Consider the following 15,109-nt stretch of genomic DNA (forward strand, 5'->3'; position numbering starts at 1 on the left):
AACCACCCCAGCTCGTCGCCGCCTGCCTATCCTGTTCTTCCTCTCATGTATCCCATCCTCCCACCTCAAGCTCCGCCCCCGTATCCTCCCTCCTGACCTATCTGTCCTCCCTGGACTTACCTATCCCCTCACTAACTCCCCACCTACACTCATCCTTATTCCATCCCCGCCTCTTTGACCTGTTTGTCTCCTCTCACCCTATCTTCTCCTCTATCCATGTTCTATCCGCCTCTCCCTCTCTCCCTGTTTATTTCAGAATCCCTTTTCCCTCCTCTATGTCTGAAAAAGAGTCTAGGTCCACAACGTCAGCCTTCCTGCTCCTCTGATGCTGCTTGGCCTGCTGTGTTCATCCAGCTCTTCACCTTGTTATCTCAGATTCTAACTGAGGCCTCATCCCTAATATGCATCGTGTGACCCTAAACTGTCACCTCTTGTTTACACTGATAAAACCTTTAGTTCTTTCAGGACAGTGACTTAAATGAAATTCGGGGATTTGCATATTCATATTAATCAATTAAAACTTTCTCAGCAATTAAAGATAACAGCATCTTCGGTTTGTTTCATACATCCTCATCAATTGTATGACACTTTGCTATTTTACTCATAAATTCTGCGTGTGATGCCACCTCTCTCACTAACACCTGAAGAAGAAGCAAGACACAGAAAACTTATGTTTTCAAATAAACCTGTTGGACTATAACCTGGTGTCATGAGACTGTGAACATGTCTTAAATGCCTCTGTCAATTAGTTGAGTGTCCTCATTTATCGAGTGAAATTAGGAGAAATAAAACTTTGCAACAAATCCATTTGGTGTTCTCCACCAATTCTGTTTTATTTTTCCAATTGCCTCGAGGTTTCCTGTTAGCATTTTCTTTTTCAAAGCTGTGCTGTCCCTTAAGAAGCTGACCCATTCTCAGGATATAATTTCATGGCATGAATGGTCTTCTAGATTGTTGGTGAAACACGCAGATTTCATACAGGGCCACCAGCTATTGAGGTGAATCGCACACAAGTGTTCAAGCTAAATCTAGGAAACTGCAAAATGCAGCAAGCAATTGAAGGAGCTAATGATAGATGTGTTCACTGCAGCATAAACAGTGTTGTGGGCTGGTTGAACTGAGTGGCAAGCTTTGTGCTGTAAATACTTTGCAATTAACAATTCCATCTTGGAGTGCATCAATTCCATAAACCTGAACATCGCATTAATTCCCAATCCTTCATTGCTACTCTGATTCTGGTGTGTTCCATAAGTTGCTAAAAGAATCACAGGTAGAAATCAAAACCCTATCGCCCACTGGTTCCACAAAACAAAAAAGCAGTTGTCATGTTGCATTCTTTCAGTGAAGGTAAATTCCAGGAAAGGCTCACAGGAATCATATTTCTGCACTTCACATAGGCCTTGACCAACTCTTTATCAAACAATATTTGAGCTTGTGATCCAGAAATGGAGTTCCCAATTACCAAGCTAATCATCACATTAGCTCATTCCCACACCTCCTTTTAGACAGTGAATTGCTGTGATGTGACAGCATTGAATGCCAGCCACAGAATTTCATCAGATTAATAATTTATTTAGGGAGGCGGTGGACCTACCTATTATGCAGTTCTTTGCATTACAAAACCATCCAAAGCTTTTTTAAACAATATATCTGGTGGTTTTATTTGTACTCTGGAAAGCTACATCTCAGGAGACATAGGACCAAACCATTAGACAATCTCCCCCAAACGTTACACCACAAAAACTATACTGATGCCCTATTCAATACGCATAAGGATAAATTCATTCTATGCCCTGCAGTAGGATTTAGCTCAAAGAGATTACAAGTTGGAGAAAGCTATAATGTTGAAGCACTATTCCCAACCCGCTCTTACTCTCCAAGAAGATTGCCAGAGAACTACTTAAATTAATGGATCGGTGCATATGCCCTGTGATGTGGGTTAAATCCACATAATTTAATATTTTGTGGGAGTACCAGAATAATGAATATTTTCTGAACTATGAACAAAAGTTAAAGATGCAAACTATTTTGAAACCACACTCAGTGCATTTAACTAAATATTTAACAGCAGAGAGCTGAATATTTTATATCATTGTCAACTCACATAACAAGATACATTTTCTGTCACGCTCAAAGTCGATCATGAGATCAACATCAGTGTTGCCACATTCACCCCACAGAGTGAACTGACTGAGGCTAAGCTGAACCACTGGTGGAGTATGTGTGTGAGAGAGAGAGAGGTGGGAAGTCGACTTGCAATCACTTGCAAACTTAATACACATGTATTTATAAAAATCAATTATTTTAATGAAACACTGTGATGTTCAAGCATCATTCCATTATCAAATGTTATTTTACTTTCTGGATTATGCTGGATTGGATTTTCCAAATGTTTCTAAGTTTGATGACCAATGTTAATTTTAGCTGATAGCACATTGTTATCTTGTAAAAGATAAAGTAAGTGTGGAGCTGGATGAATACAGCAGGCCAAGCAGCATCTCAGGAGCACAAAAGCTGACATTTCGGGCCTGGACCCTTCGTCAGAGCTCTCTGATGAAGGGTCCAGGCCCGAAATGTCAGCTTTTGTGCTCCTGAGATGCTGCTTGGCCTGCTGTGTTCATCCAGCTCCACACTTTGTTATCTTAGATTCTCCAGCACTTGCAGTTCCCATCATCTCTTTATCTTTTACAGTTGGATTTGATATTTTCTACAATGTGTAGCTTTGAAGTGTCAGGCATTACATTGAAATAATGTCTAGATGGATGGCGTTATTATCAACAATTCACCAGAAGACTCGACTAAACATCAAACCATCTGATAATCAGAAAATAATGGGATAGATTACTCAAGAAAGGGTACATCAATCATATTCAAAGCATAGGCTCAATGGAGCTTGGGACGCAGTTTCATAATCATCTTCAGAATTGGCATTAATGTTGGCAGTGATGTCTTGCACCCAGACACAAAATGTGGGTTTTGAAGTGATTAGACATCAGTGAGAACGGTCACACACTTTCCACTGGATCCATTGTTGGACAGACCAAAGCTACTGTCCCAGCTGATAAATGCATTTTTCAGTGTGGAACTAGACAATGCAAAATAGGGAGCTGCAGGTCCTCTCTGATCTATGATAAGCCTGCTCATGTCAGATAGGGAGAGCTGTAAGAGAGTGCTTAGATCAGCCCCAATCCCTGTACAGGAGAGCAAGAGAACATCAGTCAACTTTTCACACCCCTGCCAGTTAATCTCTGATAACAAAGTGTGGAGCTGCATGAACACGGCAGGCCAAGCAGCATCTCAGGAGCACAAATGCTGACGTTCGGGCCTTGACCCTTCATCAGAAAAGAGGGATGGGGAGAGGGTTCTGAAATAAATACAGAGAGATGGGGAGATGGATCGAAGATGGATAGAGGAGAAGATAGGTGGAGAGGAGAGTATGGGCAGGGAGGTAGGGAGGGGATAGGTCAGTCTGGGGAGGACAGACAGGTCAAGGGGGCGAGATGAGGTTAGTAGGTAGGAAATGGAGGTGCGGCTTGAGGTGGGAGAAGGGGATAGGCGGGAGGAAGAACAGGTTAGTGAGATGGGGGTGAGATTTGCTGGTTTTGGGATGCAGTGGCGGGAGGAGAGATTTTGAAGCTTGTGAAATCGACATTGATACCATTGGGCTGCAGGGTTTCCAGGCGGAATATGAGTTGCTGTTCCAGCAACCTTCGGGTGGCATCGTTGTGGCACTGCAGGAGGCCCATGATGGACATGTCATCTAGAGAATGGGAGGGGGAGTGGAAATGGTTTGCGACTGGGAGGTGCAGTTGTTTATTGCGAACCGAGCGGAGGTGTTCCGCAAAGCGGTCCCCAAGCCTCCGCTTGGTTTCCCCAATGTAGAGGGAGCCACAACGGGTACAGCGGATGCAGTATACCACATTGACAGATGTGCAGGTGAACATCTGCTTGATATGGAAGTCATCTTGGGGCCTGGGATGAGGGTGGGGGGGGTGTGGGGGCAAGTGTAGCACTTCCTGCGGTTGCAGAGAAAAGTGCCAGGTGTGGTTCGGGTTGGAGGGGAGTGTGGAGCAGATAAGGGAATCACGGAGAGAGTGGTATCTCTGGATGGCAGACAAGGGTGGGGATGGAAAAATGTCTTGGGTGGTGGGGTCGGATTGTAGATGGCGGAAGTGTCAGAGGATGATGCGTTATATCCGGAGGTTGGTGGGGTCGTACATGAGGACGAGGGGGATTCTCTTTTGGCGGTTATTGCGAGGACCGGGTGTGAAGGATGAGTTGCGGGAAATGCAGGAGACACGGTTGAGGGCATTCTCGACCACTGTGGGGGTGAAGTTGCGGTCCTTGAAGAATGAGGACATCTGGGATGTACAGGAGTGGAATGCCTCATCCTGGGAGCAAGTGCAGCGGAGGTGAAGGAATTGGGGATAGGGGATGGAGTTTTTGCAGGAAGATGGGTGGGAGGAGGTGTATTCTAGGTAGCTGTGGGAGTCGAATGGGCTTGAAATGGATATCGGTTTCTAAGTGGTTGCCAGAGATGGAAACAGAGAGGTCCAGGAAGGTGAGGGGTGTGTTGGAGATGGTCCAGGTGAACTTGAGGTTGGGGTGGAAGGTGTTGGTGAAGTGGATGAACAGTTCGAGCTCCTTTTGGGAGCACGAGGTGGCGCCGATACAGTCATCAATGTAACGGAGGAAGAGGTGGGGTTTGGGGCCTGGGTAGGTACGGAAGACGGACGGTTCCACGTAACCTACAAAGAGGCAGGCAGAGCTGGGGCCCATGCGGGTACCCATGGCCACACCCTTTGCCTGTAGAGAGTGGGAGGAAACAAAAGAGAAGTTGTCGAGGGTGAGGATGAGTTCGGCTAGGCGGATGAGGGTGTCGGTGGAGGTGGACTAGTCGGACAGGAAGAAGCGGAGAGTGTTTAGCCCATCTGCACAGCGAATGCAGGTGTATACGAATTGGACGTTCATGGTGAAAATTAGGTATTGGGGACCGGAGGATTGTAAGTTCTGGAGGAGGTGGAGGGCGTGGGTGGTGTCACGGACGTAGGTAGGGAGTTCCTGGACCAAGGCGGAGAAAATGCAGTCCAGATAGATTGAGATGAGTTCGGTGGGGCAGGAGCAGACGGAGACAATGGGTCGACCAGGGCAGGCGGTTTTGTGGATTTTGGGAAGGAGATGGAAGCGGGCGGTGCGGGGTTGGGGAACAATGAGGTTGGAGGCTGCCGGTGGGAAGTCACCTGAGGTGATGAGGTTGTGGATGGTTTGGGAGATGATGGTTTGGCGCTCGGGAGTGGGGTCAGGATCCAGGGGGCGATAGGAGGTGGTGTCGGAGAGTTGGCGTCCGGCCTCAGCTTCCTGCTTGAAAACCCTAAGCATTGGTTGATGACAAGATTGAGTTCAGCTACTTTGTTTCTCATGTTAAACTGCATGACATCACTTACTTTGAGGGCAATGCCAAAAATAAATACTCTGAAAGGTAATCAAGAGGATCTGATCTAAGTAGATTTATACTCCAGTACAAGGGCAGAAGACTGAGCTGAGGAGCAGGTGGAAATTCAGAACGCACAGGGTAAAAATACACACATGCTGTAACATATTCAATGCTCCTTCCCATTGTTTTCTTCCTGTAATTATGGAACCAGGAAAAGTCAACCTGAACATAAAAGGTCATTTAAATTTCTTTAACTCAAGTATAAAGATGAGGTAATTTTATGGATTATGACAACCATGTAAATTTAGTACCTCCCTCAGTAAACACAATTCTTGGTATGGCAGTAAGGTGCACACACAGGAGAGGCACAACACAGATCGATGCTGAAGCTCTCTTATTCTTAGAGATAATTGGGCTGAAGATTTAGGAATTTGGGAAGGAGGCAAGTGATTAATTTGTGGACGATACAAAAACAAACACTACTAAAGCATGCTGCAGCACTGTGCTGATGAATTTTGGTTTGGTTCGAATATTAACTGACTATTGGTCATTAGATGCTGCTTAAATAAAGAAAAAGAAAACAGAAATATCTCTGCAGGATTGCTCCAAAGGCTTTATAAGCCCAGTTTTAAGACAATTTGAGCTCAGAACCCGGTTAATTATGGGGAATAGTGCCTCAGTTGTGGTTTTCCCTGAAGTGGCCAATTAATGGCCAGAGAATGGGTTTTCTACCCAATAGAACAGTAGGCAAGATGGTGAAATAGGAAGCCTTCCAGACTGGAAGAAATGGTCATCGCAGAGTGGTAATCCCATCATAAACTGGCTGTGACAGCTGCTGAAGACCGGTCGGGCCTGAAAAGTTGCCTTGAGCTGTCCATACCTCTCCCCAGGACCAAGGTCTGGCACATTCAGGCAGTTGCACTGTTCCCAAAAACCTCCATGGACCCACTGACTGATGATACAGGCCTTAAGCATGTCCTTTAGAAAAGGAAACTGATGTTCTTACCTGGTCTGGCCTAAATGTGGTCTGTGACTCGAGATTCACAGCAACGTCATTGACTCTTCACTGCTCTTCAGGCAATGAGGGATGGACTGCAAATGTTGGCTTTGCCAGCAAGGTCCAATTTTCCATTGAGCTAGCTAGATTGCTCCTCTTGCTCAATGTGGGAGCTCAGGGACAGGGCTGATGTCCCCAACTCCTTCACATGCAGGAAGTGTGTCCAGCTGCAGTTCTTGTTAGACCGCATGATGGCTCTGGAGCTGCGGATGGACTCATTTTGGAGCATACGCGACGCTGAGGGGGTCGTGGATAGCACGTTTAGCAATCTGGTCACACCGCAGATTAGGATTGCTGAGGGAGATAGCGAATGGGTGACCAAAAGGCAGAGCAAGAGCAGGAAGGCAGTGCAGGAGTCCCCTGCGGTCATCTCCCTCCAAAACAGGTATTCCGTTTTGCGTACTGTTGGGGGAGATGGCTCACCGGAGGAAGGCAGCAGTGGCCAGGTTCACGGCACTATGCTGTACAGAAGGGCGGGAAAAAGAGTGGAAGAGCGATAGTCATTGGGGATTCAATTGTAAGGGGAGTAGATAGGCAGTTCTGCGGTCGAAAATGGGACTCCTGGATGATATGTTGCCTCCCAGGTGCACGGGTCAGGGATGTCTCCGATCGGCTGCAGAACATTCTGAAGGGGTAGGGCGAACAGCCAGTTGTCGTGGTGCGTATAGGCACCAACGATATAGGCAGAAAACGGGATAAGGTCCTACAAGCAGAATTTAGGGAGTTAGGAGCCAAGTTAAAAAGTAGGACCTCAAAGGTAGTAATCTCAGGATTGCTACCAGTGCCACGTGCAAGTCAGTGCAGAAATGAAAGAATAGCTGGGATGAATGCGTGGCTTGAGAGATGGTGTAGGAGGGAGGGGTTCAGATTTTTGGGACATTGGAACCAGTTCTGGGGAGGGTGGGACTATTACAAATTGGACGGTCTACACCTGAACTGGACTGGAACCAATGTCCTTGGGGGTGCTTTTGCTAATGCTGTGGGGGAGGGTTTAAACTAATGTGGCAGGGGGATGGGAACCAAATATTGGACAGAAAACAGGTAGAAACTAAAGCCTGTAGGGAACTAGATGATGGAGTCAGTGTGACTAAAGGGAATTGTAGTCGGGGAGCAGATGATGAACACTAAGGGACAGGTGGTCTGAGGTGCATTTGTTTTAATGCGAGAAGTGTAGTAGACAAGGCAGAGCTTAGGGCTTGGATCGGTACCTGGAGGTATGATGTTATTGCTATCACTGAGACTTGGTTGAGGGAAGGGCATGATTGGCAACTAGTTGTCCCAGGATATTGATGCTTCAGGCGGGATAGAGATGGAGGTAAAAGGGGTGGAGGATTTGCAGTACTGGTCAAAGATGATATCACAGCCGCACTGAAGGAGGGCCCCAAGGAGGACTCAAACAGTGAAGCAATATGGGTAGAACTCAGAAATAGGAAGGATGCAGTAACAATGTTGGGGCTGTACTATAGGCCTCCGAACAGCGAGCGTGAGATAGAGGTACAAATATGTAAACAGATAATGGAAAGGTGTAGGAGAAACAGGGCGGTGGTGATGGGAGATTTTAATTTTCCCAACATTCACTGGGATTCACTCAGTGTACGGGTCAAGATGGAGCAGAATTTGTAAGGTGTGTCCAGGAGGGTTTTCTAGTGCAGTATGTATGTAGTCCAACTCGGGAAAGAGCCATACGGGACCTGGTGCTGGGGAATGAACCCGGCCTGGTGGTTGATATTACAGTAGGGGCTACTTTGGAAATAGCGACCACAATTCCGTAAGTTTTACAATACTCATGGACAAGGATAGGAGTGGTCCTAAAGGAAGAGTACTAAACCGGGGGAAGGCCGACCATACCAAGATTCGGCAGGATCTGAGGAATGTAGATTGGGAGAAACTGTTTGAAGGTAAATCCACATTTGATATTTGGGAGGCTTTTAAAGAGAGGTTGATTAGTGTGCAGGAGAGACATGTTCCTGTGAAAATGAGGGATAGAAAAGGCAAGATTAAAGAACCATGGATGACAGGTGAAATTGTGAGACTAGCCAAGGGAAAAAAGGAAGGATACATGAGGTCTAGGCGACTGAAGACAGACAAAGCTTTGCAAGAATATCGGGAATGTAGAGTGAATCTGAAAAAAGGGATTAAGAGGGCTAAGAGATGACATGAGGTATTGCTGGCAAACATGGTTAAGGAAAATCCCAAAGCCTTTTATTCATATATAAAGAGCAAGAGGGTAACTAGAGAATGGATTGGCCCACTTAAGGACAAAGAAGGAAAGTTATGCGCTGAGTCAGAGAAAATGGGTGACATTCTTAACAAGTACTTTGCATCGGTATTCACCGAGGAGAGGGACATGGCGGATGTTGAGGTTAGGGATAGATGTTTGCTTAGTCCAGGTCAAGTTGACATAAGGAAGGAAGAAGTGTTAGGTATCCTAAAAGACATTAAGGTGGACAAGTCCCCAGGTCCGGATGTTGAGGTTAGGGATAGATGTTTGCTTAGTCCAGGTCAAGTTGACATAAGGAAGGAAGAAGTGTTAGGTATCCTAAAAGACATTAAGGTGGACAAGTCCCCAGGTCCGGATGGGATCTATCCCAGGTTACTGAGGGAAGCGAGAGAGGAAATAGACAGGGCCCTAACAGATATCTTTGCAGTGTCCTTAGACACGGGTGATGTCCCAGAGGACTGGAGACTTGCTCATGTTGTCCCCTTGTTTAAAAAGGGCAGCAAGGATAATCCGGGTAATTATCAACCGGTGAGCCTGACATCAGTGGTAGGGAAGCTACTGGAGAAGATACTGAGGGATAGGATCTATTCCCATTTGGAAGAAAATGGGCTTATCAGTGATAGGCAACATGGTTTTGTACAGGGAACGTCATGTCTTACCAACTTAACAGAATTCTTTGAGGACGTGACAAAGTTGATTGATGAGGGAAAGGCTGTAGATGTCATACACATGGACTACAGTAAGGTGTTTGATAAGGTTCCCCATGGCAGCCTGATGGAGAAAGTGAAGTCACATGGGGTCCAGGGTGTGCTAGCTAGATGGATAAAAAACTGGCTGGGCAACAGGAGACAGAGGGTAGTAGTAGAAGGGAGTTTCTCAAATTGGAGACCTGTAACCAGTGGTGTACCACAGGGATCTGTGCTGGGACCACTGTTGTTTGTGACATATGTAAATGATCTGGAGGAAGGTGTAGGTGGTCTGATCAGCAAGTTTGCAGATGACACTAAGATTGGTGGAGTAGCAGATAGAGAAGGGGACTGTCAGAAATTACAGCAGAATATAGATAGACTGGAGAGTTGGGCAGATAAACGGCAGATGGAGTTCAATCCGAGCAAATGCGAGGTGATGCATTTTGGAAGATCAAATTCAAGGGCGAACTATACAGTAAATGGAAAAGTCCTAGGGAAAATTGATGAACAGAGAGAGCTGGGTGTTCAGATCCATTGTTCCCTGAAGGTGGCAATGCAGGTTGATAGAGTGGTCAAGAAGGCATACGGCATGCTTTCCTTCATCGGACGGGGTATTGAGTACAAGAGTTGGCACGTCATGTTGCAGTTGTATAGGACTTTCGTTTGGCCACATTTGGAGTACTGTGTACAGTTCTGGTCGCCACATTAGCAAAAGGATGTGGATGCTTTGGAGAGGGTGCAGAGGAGGTTCACCAGGATGTTGCCTGGTATGGAGGGTGCTAGCTATGAAGAGAGGTTGAGTAGATTGGGATTATTTTCATTAGAAAGACGGAAATTGAAGGGGAACTTGATTGAGGTCTACAAAATTATGAGGGGTAAAGACAGGGTGGATAGCAAGAAGCTTTTTCCCAGAGTGGGGGACTCAATTACTAGGGGTCCTGAGTTCAAAGTGAGAGGAGGAAAGTTTAAGGGAGACATGCGTGGAAAGTTCTTTACACAGAGGGTGGTGGGCGCCTGGTTCGCGTTGCCAGCGGAGGTGGTAAACGCAGACATGTTAGTGTCTTTTAAGATATATTTGGACAGGTACATGGATGGGCAGGGAGCAAATGGACACAGACTGTTAGAAAATCGATGACAGGTTAGACAGAGGATCTTGATTGGCGCAGGCTTGGAGGGCCGAAGGGCCTGTTCCTGTGCTGTAGGTTTCTTTGTTTCTTTGTTTCTTTTCGTTTGTCCACATCCCTGACATGAATTAAAAGAATAAGTCTTTCAATGGTATTCATTCATCCTTCTCTGAGAAAAAGACCCAGGGTACTGGGAAACTGGCACTCCAGCGAGCACTGTGGATCTATGTACCTTTTGATTCTTTCTTGCTCACCTACTAAGGGTTTACAAATCGAGCCCATATTGTGAACAGAAACAAACGTTAGAAAGCGTAGCCGATAATGCAGGCCTTTGACTATAACACAGTAGAAACTATCAGTGGGGTTAAGTTTCTAATTCTGTACCCTTCTTGTACAGCAGTGAAAATGCTACCAGTTCACCGAAATGAAATCCTCATTACAAAGAAATAGCTAATAATCTTTTTCCAATAGAGATTGTTTTTTAACTGTTATTTGGATAAGAGAGCTTATGAATGGAAGAATTATTGTGGCGATCAGGTCACTCAGTCTATTTTGTTCGTAGCTTCTTCTTACACTGTAATAAATATGAATGAGTAAAAAAAGTGGTGGCCAAGATTACACTGAACCTAGTTTGAAATTCAAGATACGCGTAAAGAAAACAATTTACTGTTAGATGTGCTGCTATATTATCTATCAGTCACCTCATAAACTTCTTGTCTGAAATAGGATAGCATTTATTTTTCACTGTAGTGGATAATTTCACTGCAGCTGTTGAACCTTTTCACACTGTCTTCTGAAGTACGTTATCCAGCACAATACCACAATATAGTCCTGTGCAGCATCTATAGCCTTCTCACCTTAACTAAGCCAGACTTCACTTGTTGTTACCTATTGGCAATTTGTAGTCCTGTTTGAGAACTTGGCCAACATATCTGGTGACCTTGTTGGTATAGCATTTTACTGGCATTTGCCATTCCCAGTTCAATTCCTCCGAATCTTTCACAAATTACAGAATGTTGGAGTTACATGACTGATATCTGTACTAAGTAAAGCCCAACCACACTTCCAACTATTTTTCCACCAACGTTAATTTGTTGAGATGTACTACAGCAAATGCAGTATTTGTAGAAAAGCATATTTTAGCAGGTCGACAGAAGATTTGCCAAAAGTGTTTTTCTGAGTTGCACAACATCAACTGGAAACCAACTGTAAATTAGGCATAGCACCCAGTTTGTACAATTGTGTCACTTTTCCCAAAATCTATTCTGGATTTAATTTGCCATTTTCAGCACTCTCACCAAAATTAGCAATACAAAGGTTGCTGAAATGGAAGTATTGAAGCTCTTAGAATAGCTTCTAAGTCATATATGGATTTAGACAGGTCGAGGCAGTTAGACTTAACAGGAGGCTCATTTGAATCCAAATCAAAATCTGACTAGCATACTGAGTACTTCAGATTTAAAACACTGAATGCTCAAAGCTGAAATAAATTTGTAAAATCAACTCGTTAGCTTCAGTATCTGCACAAATTTCATTTGCATCTGCACAGGTTTAAAATTGTGTGTCAGCTACCACACATCAATCACGTGTATGCACTGTTGCAAAATGCTAACACTAGAAAATCTTAACGAGCGAACAGATCAGTAATATCTGATTATGAACTGGAATCAACCAAAACATGGGATTACATAATCTGAATATTTCAGTAATCTATGTAAAAATAATATGCAGCTGGATTGGGTTGGAATTTCATTCCTGCAGATGGTAATTCAAGTTGGCAAATTTCCTGGTTCATGGCACCCACATCAGGAGAAATATACCCAAATGTTCTAATTTTCATTCTTCAGGAGGGGCTGTCAGATGAATTCAGGACCACTGGCCCTGCACCTAGACTGCAGATAGGAGGTAGCCACGCAGACCACTGAGGTGAGTTGATTAAAAAGCTTGCCTTGGTTCTCTGGGATTTCATCCCAATTGTTTTGTTAAATATTAGGTCCTCCAGCCCTCATTCATCACACCTCTTCATCCCACACCCACTTGCTATGACCATCCACTCTAACTTATTCCCTGACCTCATATACATCTTACACCCTTCTTGCCTACCCACCACAACCACAAAGACATCTCATGCTCTTCATATCAACTCATGCTGCTCCAGACACCCTGATAGCTCCTTACAGATCGAGGCTAACCACAAACCATACCCTGACTCAGGACCCTTGGCACTTACACCTTCAATGCTAACTCATTCACCATATGGTGTCTACCATTGGCAGATCTGAAAAGTCATGCTGAAATGAAATATTAATTCGATTTCAGTTTATCAAAAACTCTCCTATCATGAACCACCACTCAATACTTCTAAATCCCTTCAAGGGCTAACTCTTGATAAAATCAAACATGTGACTTTATAACTCTACCTCAAATGTAGTTCGTTCTTTAAAAACTCTGTTTAACTTTCAATCAACTTGTGACTGATGTCCCCACTGTGATTATAATAGGTTGAGGAAAGCAGTCAGGCATTAATAATGCTATTATGATAACACTTAGTATTCTCTGAACAGTGATTGAAAGTGACGTATCTGAATTAATTTCTTTATGCAACACAGATAGGCAGTTATTTTCAATTCTTGAAGATCAGGCCATTTAAATAAGTTCCAGCATGATAGTTCCATGAACCTCATCTACCCGTTAAAAGTATTTACATTTCCCGGTAGAAAACACATCAAGGGTTGAGTATATTCCTGGAGCAAAAACATTCCAACCTGCTTGGCTATGCACAGATTTTAAGTCGTTCAGCTGATCAGTCATTTGAGTCTATGAACCTCATGCATTGTTCCATCTCCCCTACCAGTAAAAATGGAATCTCCCAAAAATGCGCATAGGACTTCTAGATCTGGATCCCAACTGCCATCTTAGAAAATCTGTAGTGTCAAGCATCTGCCAAATTCTGCCCTGTAGCGAGGCCATTTGGTAAGATACTCTTGATATTACAAAAAATTAAGATTAGTATTCTGCTAGTGCATTCATTGCACTTGATTCAAATGAACCAGGGCTGGTAAGATATTTCTCTTCGGCATAATACCTCTTGACACCTCGTGATCACTGAGGAATAGTAATGGGTGTTTTGATGAAAATAAACTACAAAGGAAGCATTTCAGCAATATCCACATAAAACAACTCACACAGATTAATATTCAGACAAGGGAAACCACATTAATATCCATAAAGGAAACTCCTTCATTACTCCCTAAAAAGGAAACAGCCATAACATTACTGACCAGAAAACACCTCATATCCATATTGGAATTATACTAATAGCAAGCACCTGCAAAATATCTACACAGAAACCACTTACACTGAGGTCCATTCAAACAGCACCCTTATGTACACCTACGTAAGCAGTACCCATGTCAGTCCCCGACACTCTGACCCATGCATGTCAATCTACACCAGCTCCATTACCTGCAATTTTATTCAAGCAGAATACTTCTAATCCTATAAACACAAGCATACAAGTGTACTAGGACACTACATTTACTATTTTGCAAGGTTAGCATTTTCATTTATTGACAAAATACCATTAACGACACCCCCCCCAAAACATGAAAGTAATTTAATGCTTAATCACCACATATGACAAGGTTAGTGTTTTAAAATATATTGATAGAGCACTATTAACTGTCGAAAGCCGAATTATTGTTGGTAGCTGTAAAATGCTCGACAAGATTTCATAATCATTTGCTCCCATCCTGTTTTACTTTTACAATTATAAATTAGAAATGACCAAGGCTGCTTTAGACTAGGTTTCAAGATGCTCTTTTGCAAAGCTGCATATTTTGTGCTCCTCTTATGTCCTATCCAATCTGCTTAACTGATATGAACAAACTGCATTTTTGCATAAAAATGTGTACATTGGATCAACTCCGTGTTCCATTATTCCATATGGCACCAAACGCTTGATCCAAACAGCAGCATTCAAAATCAGCATTAATCTAATGAGATGGGACAGCACGACACATTAACTTGCAGGATATAAAATATCAATATTGAAGCATTAGTAAAAAATTGAAATAAATTTGTTTCATAATTTTGAACAATTATTTATCAAAAAAGCAGCTCAAATACAGCAAGGTGGGTGTATATTATAAATGACTGTCATACGAGGTTGTGACTGACTTTTCATTTATTGCAATAGAGACAGTTTAATTGCAAAACTCACTGAATTGCACATTTCCAGTTCCAATGTTATACTGTTCATGCCAAAAAATAGTTCTATTAATTGTTATTTCCAAATATCAGTGTTTTAGTCCCCCAAGCCCTGCAGTAATAGGCAAAATTCTACCATAATATATGTATTACAGATTTAAAGAAGCTTTGACTACAATGATTAAACGAACACTCCAATTAAATGCATGGAAATATATGATATTGTAATATGTATAAGACACACAAAAATGAATGTTCTCTTTTTCTTTCTTGATTGTAAGAATGTTTTTTACTAAAATTATACTCTTAAGGCTCATTTGGAATATAAAACTTTAAACAACAACTTCCTTCAAACTCAATTACCTATAAAATGTA

Source organism: Stegostoma tigrinum, chromosome 22, assembly GCF_030684315.1.
Source record: "Stegostoma tigrinum isolate sSteTig4 chromosome 22, sSteTig4.hap1, whole genome shotgun sequence".
In the NCBI taxonomy this organism is placed as follows: Eukaryota; Metazoa; Chordata; class Chondrichthyes; order Orectolobiformes; family Stegostomatidae; genus Stegostoma; species Stegostoma tigrinum.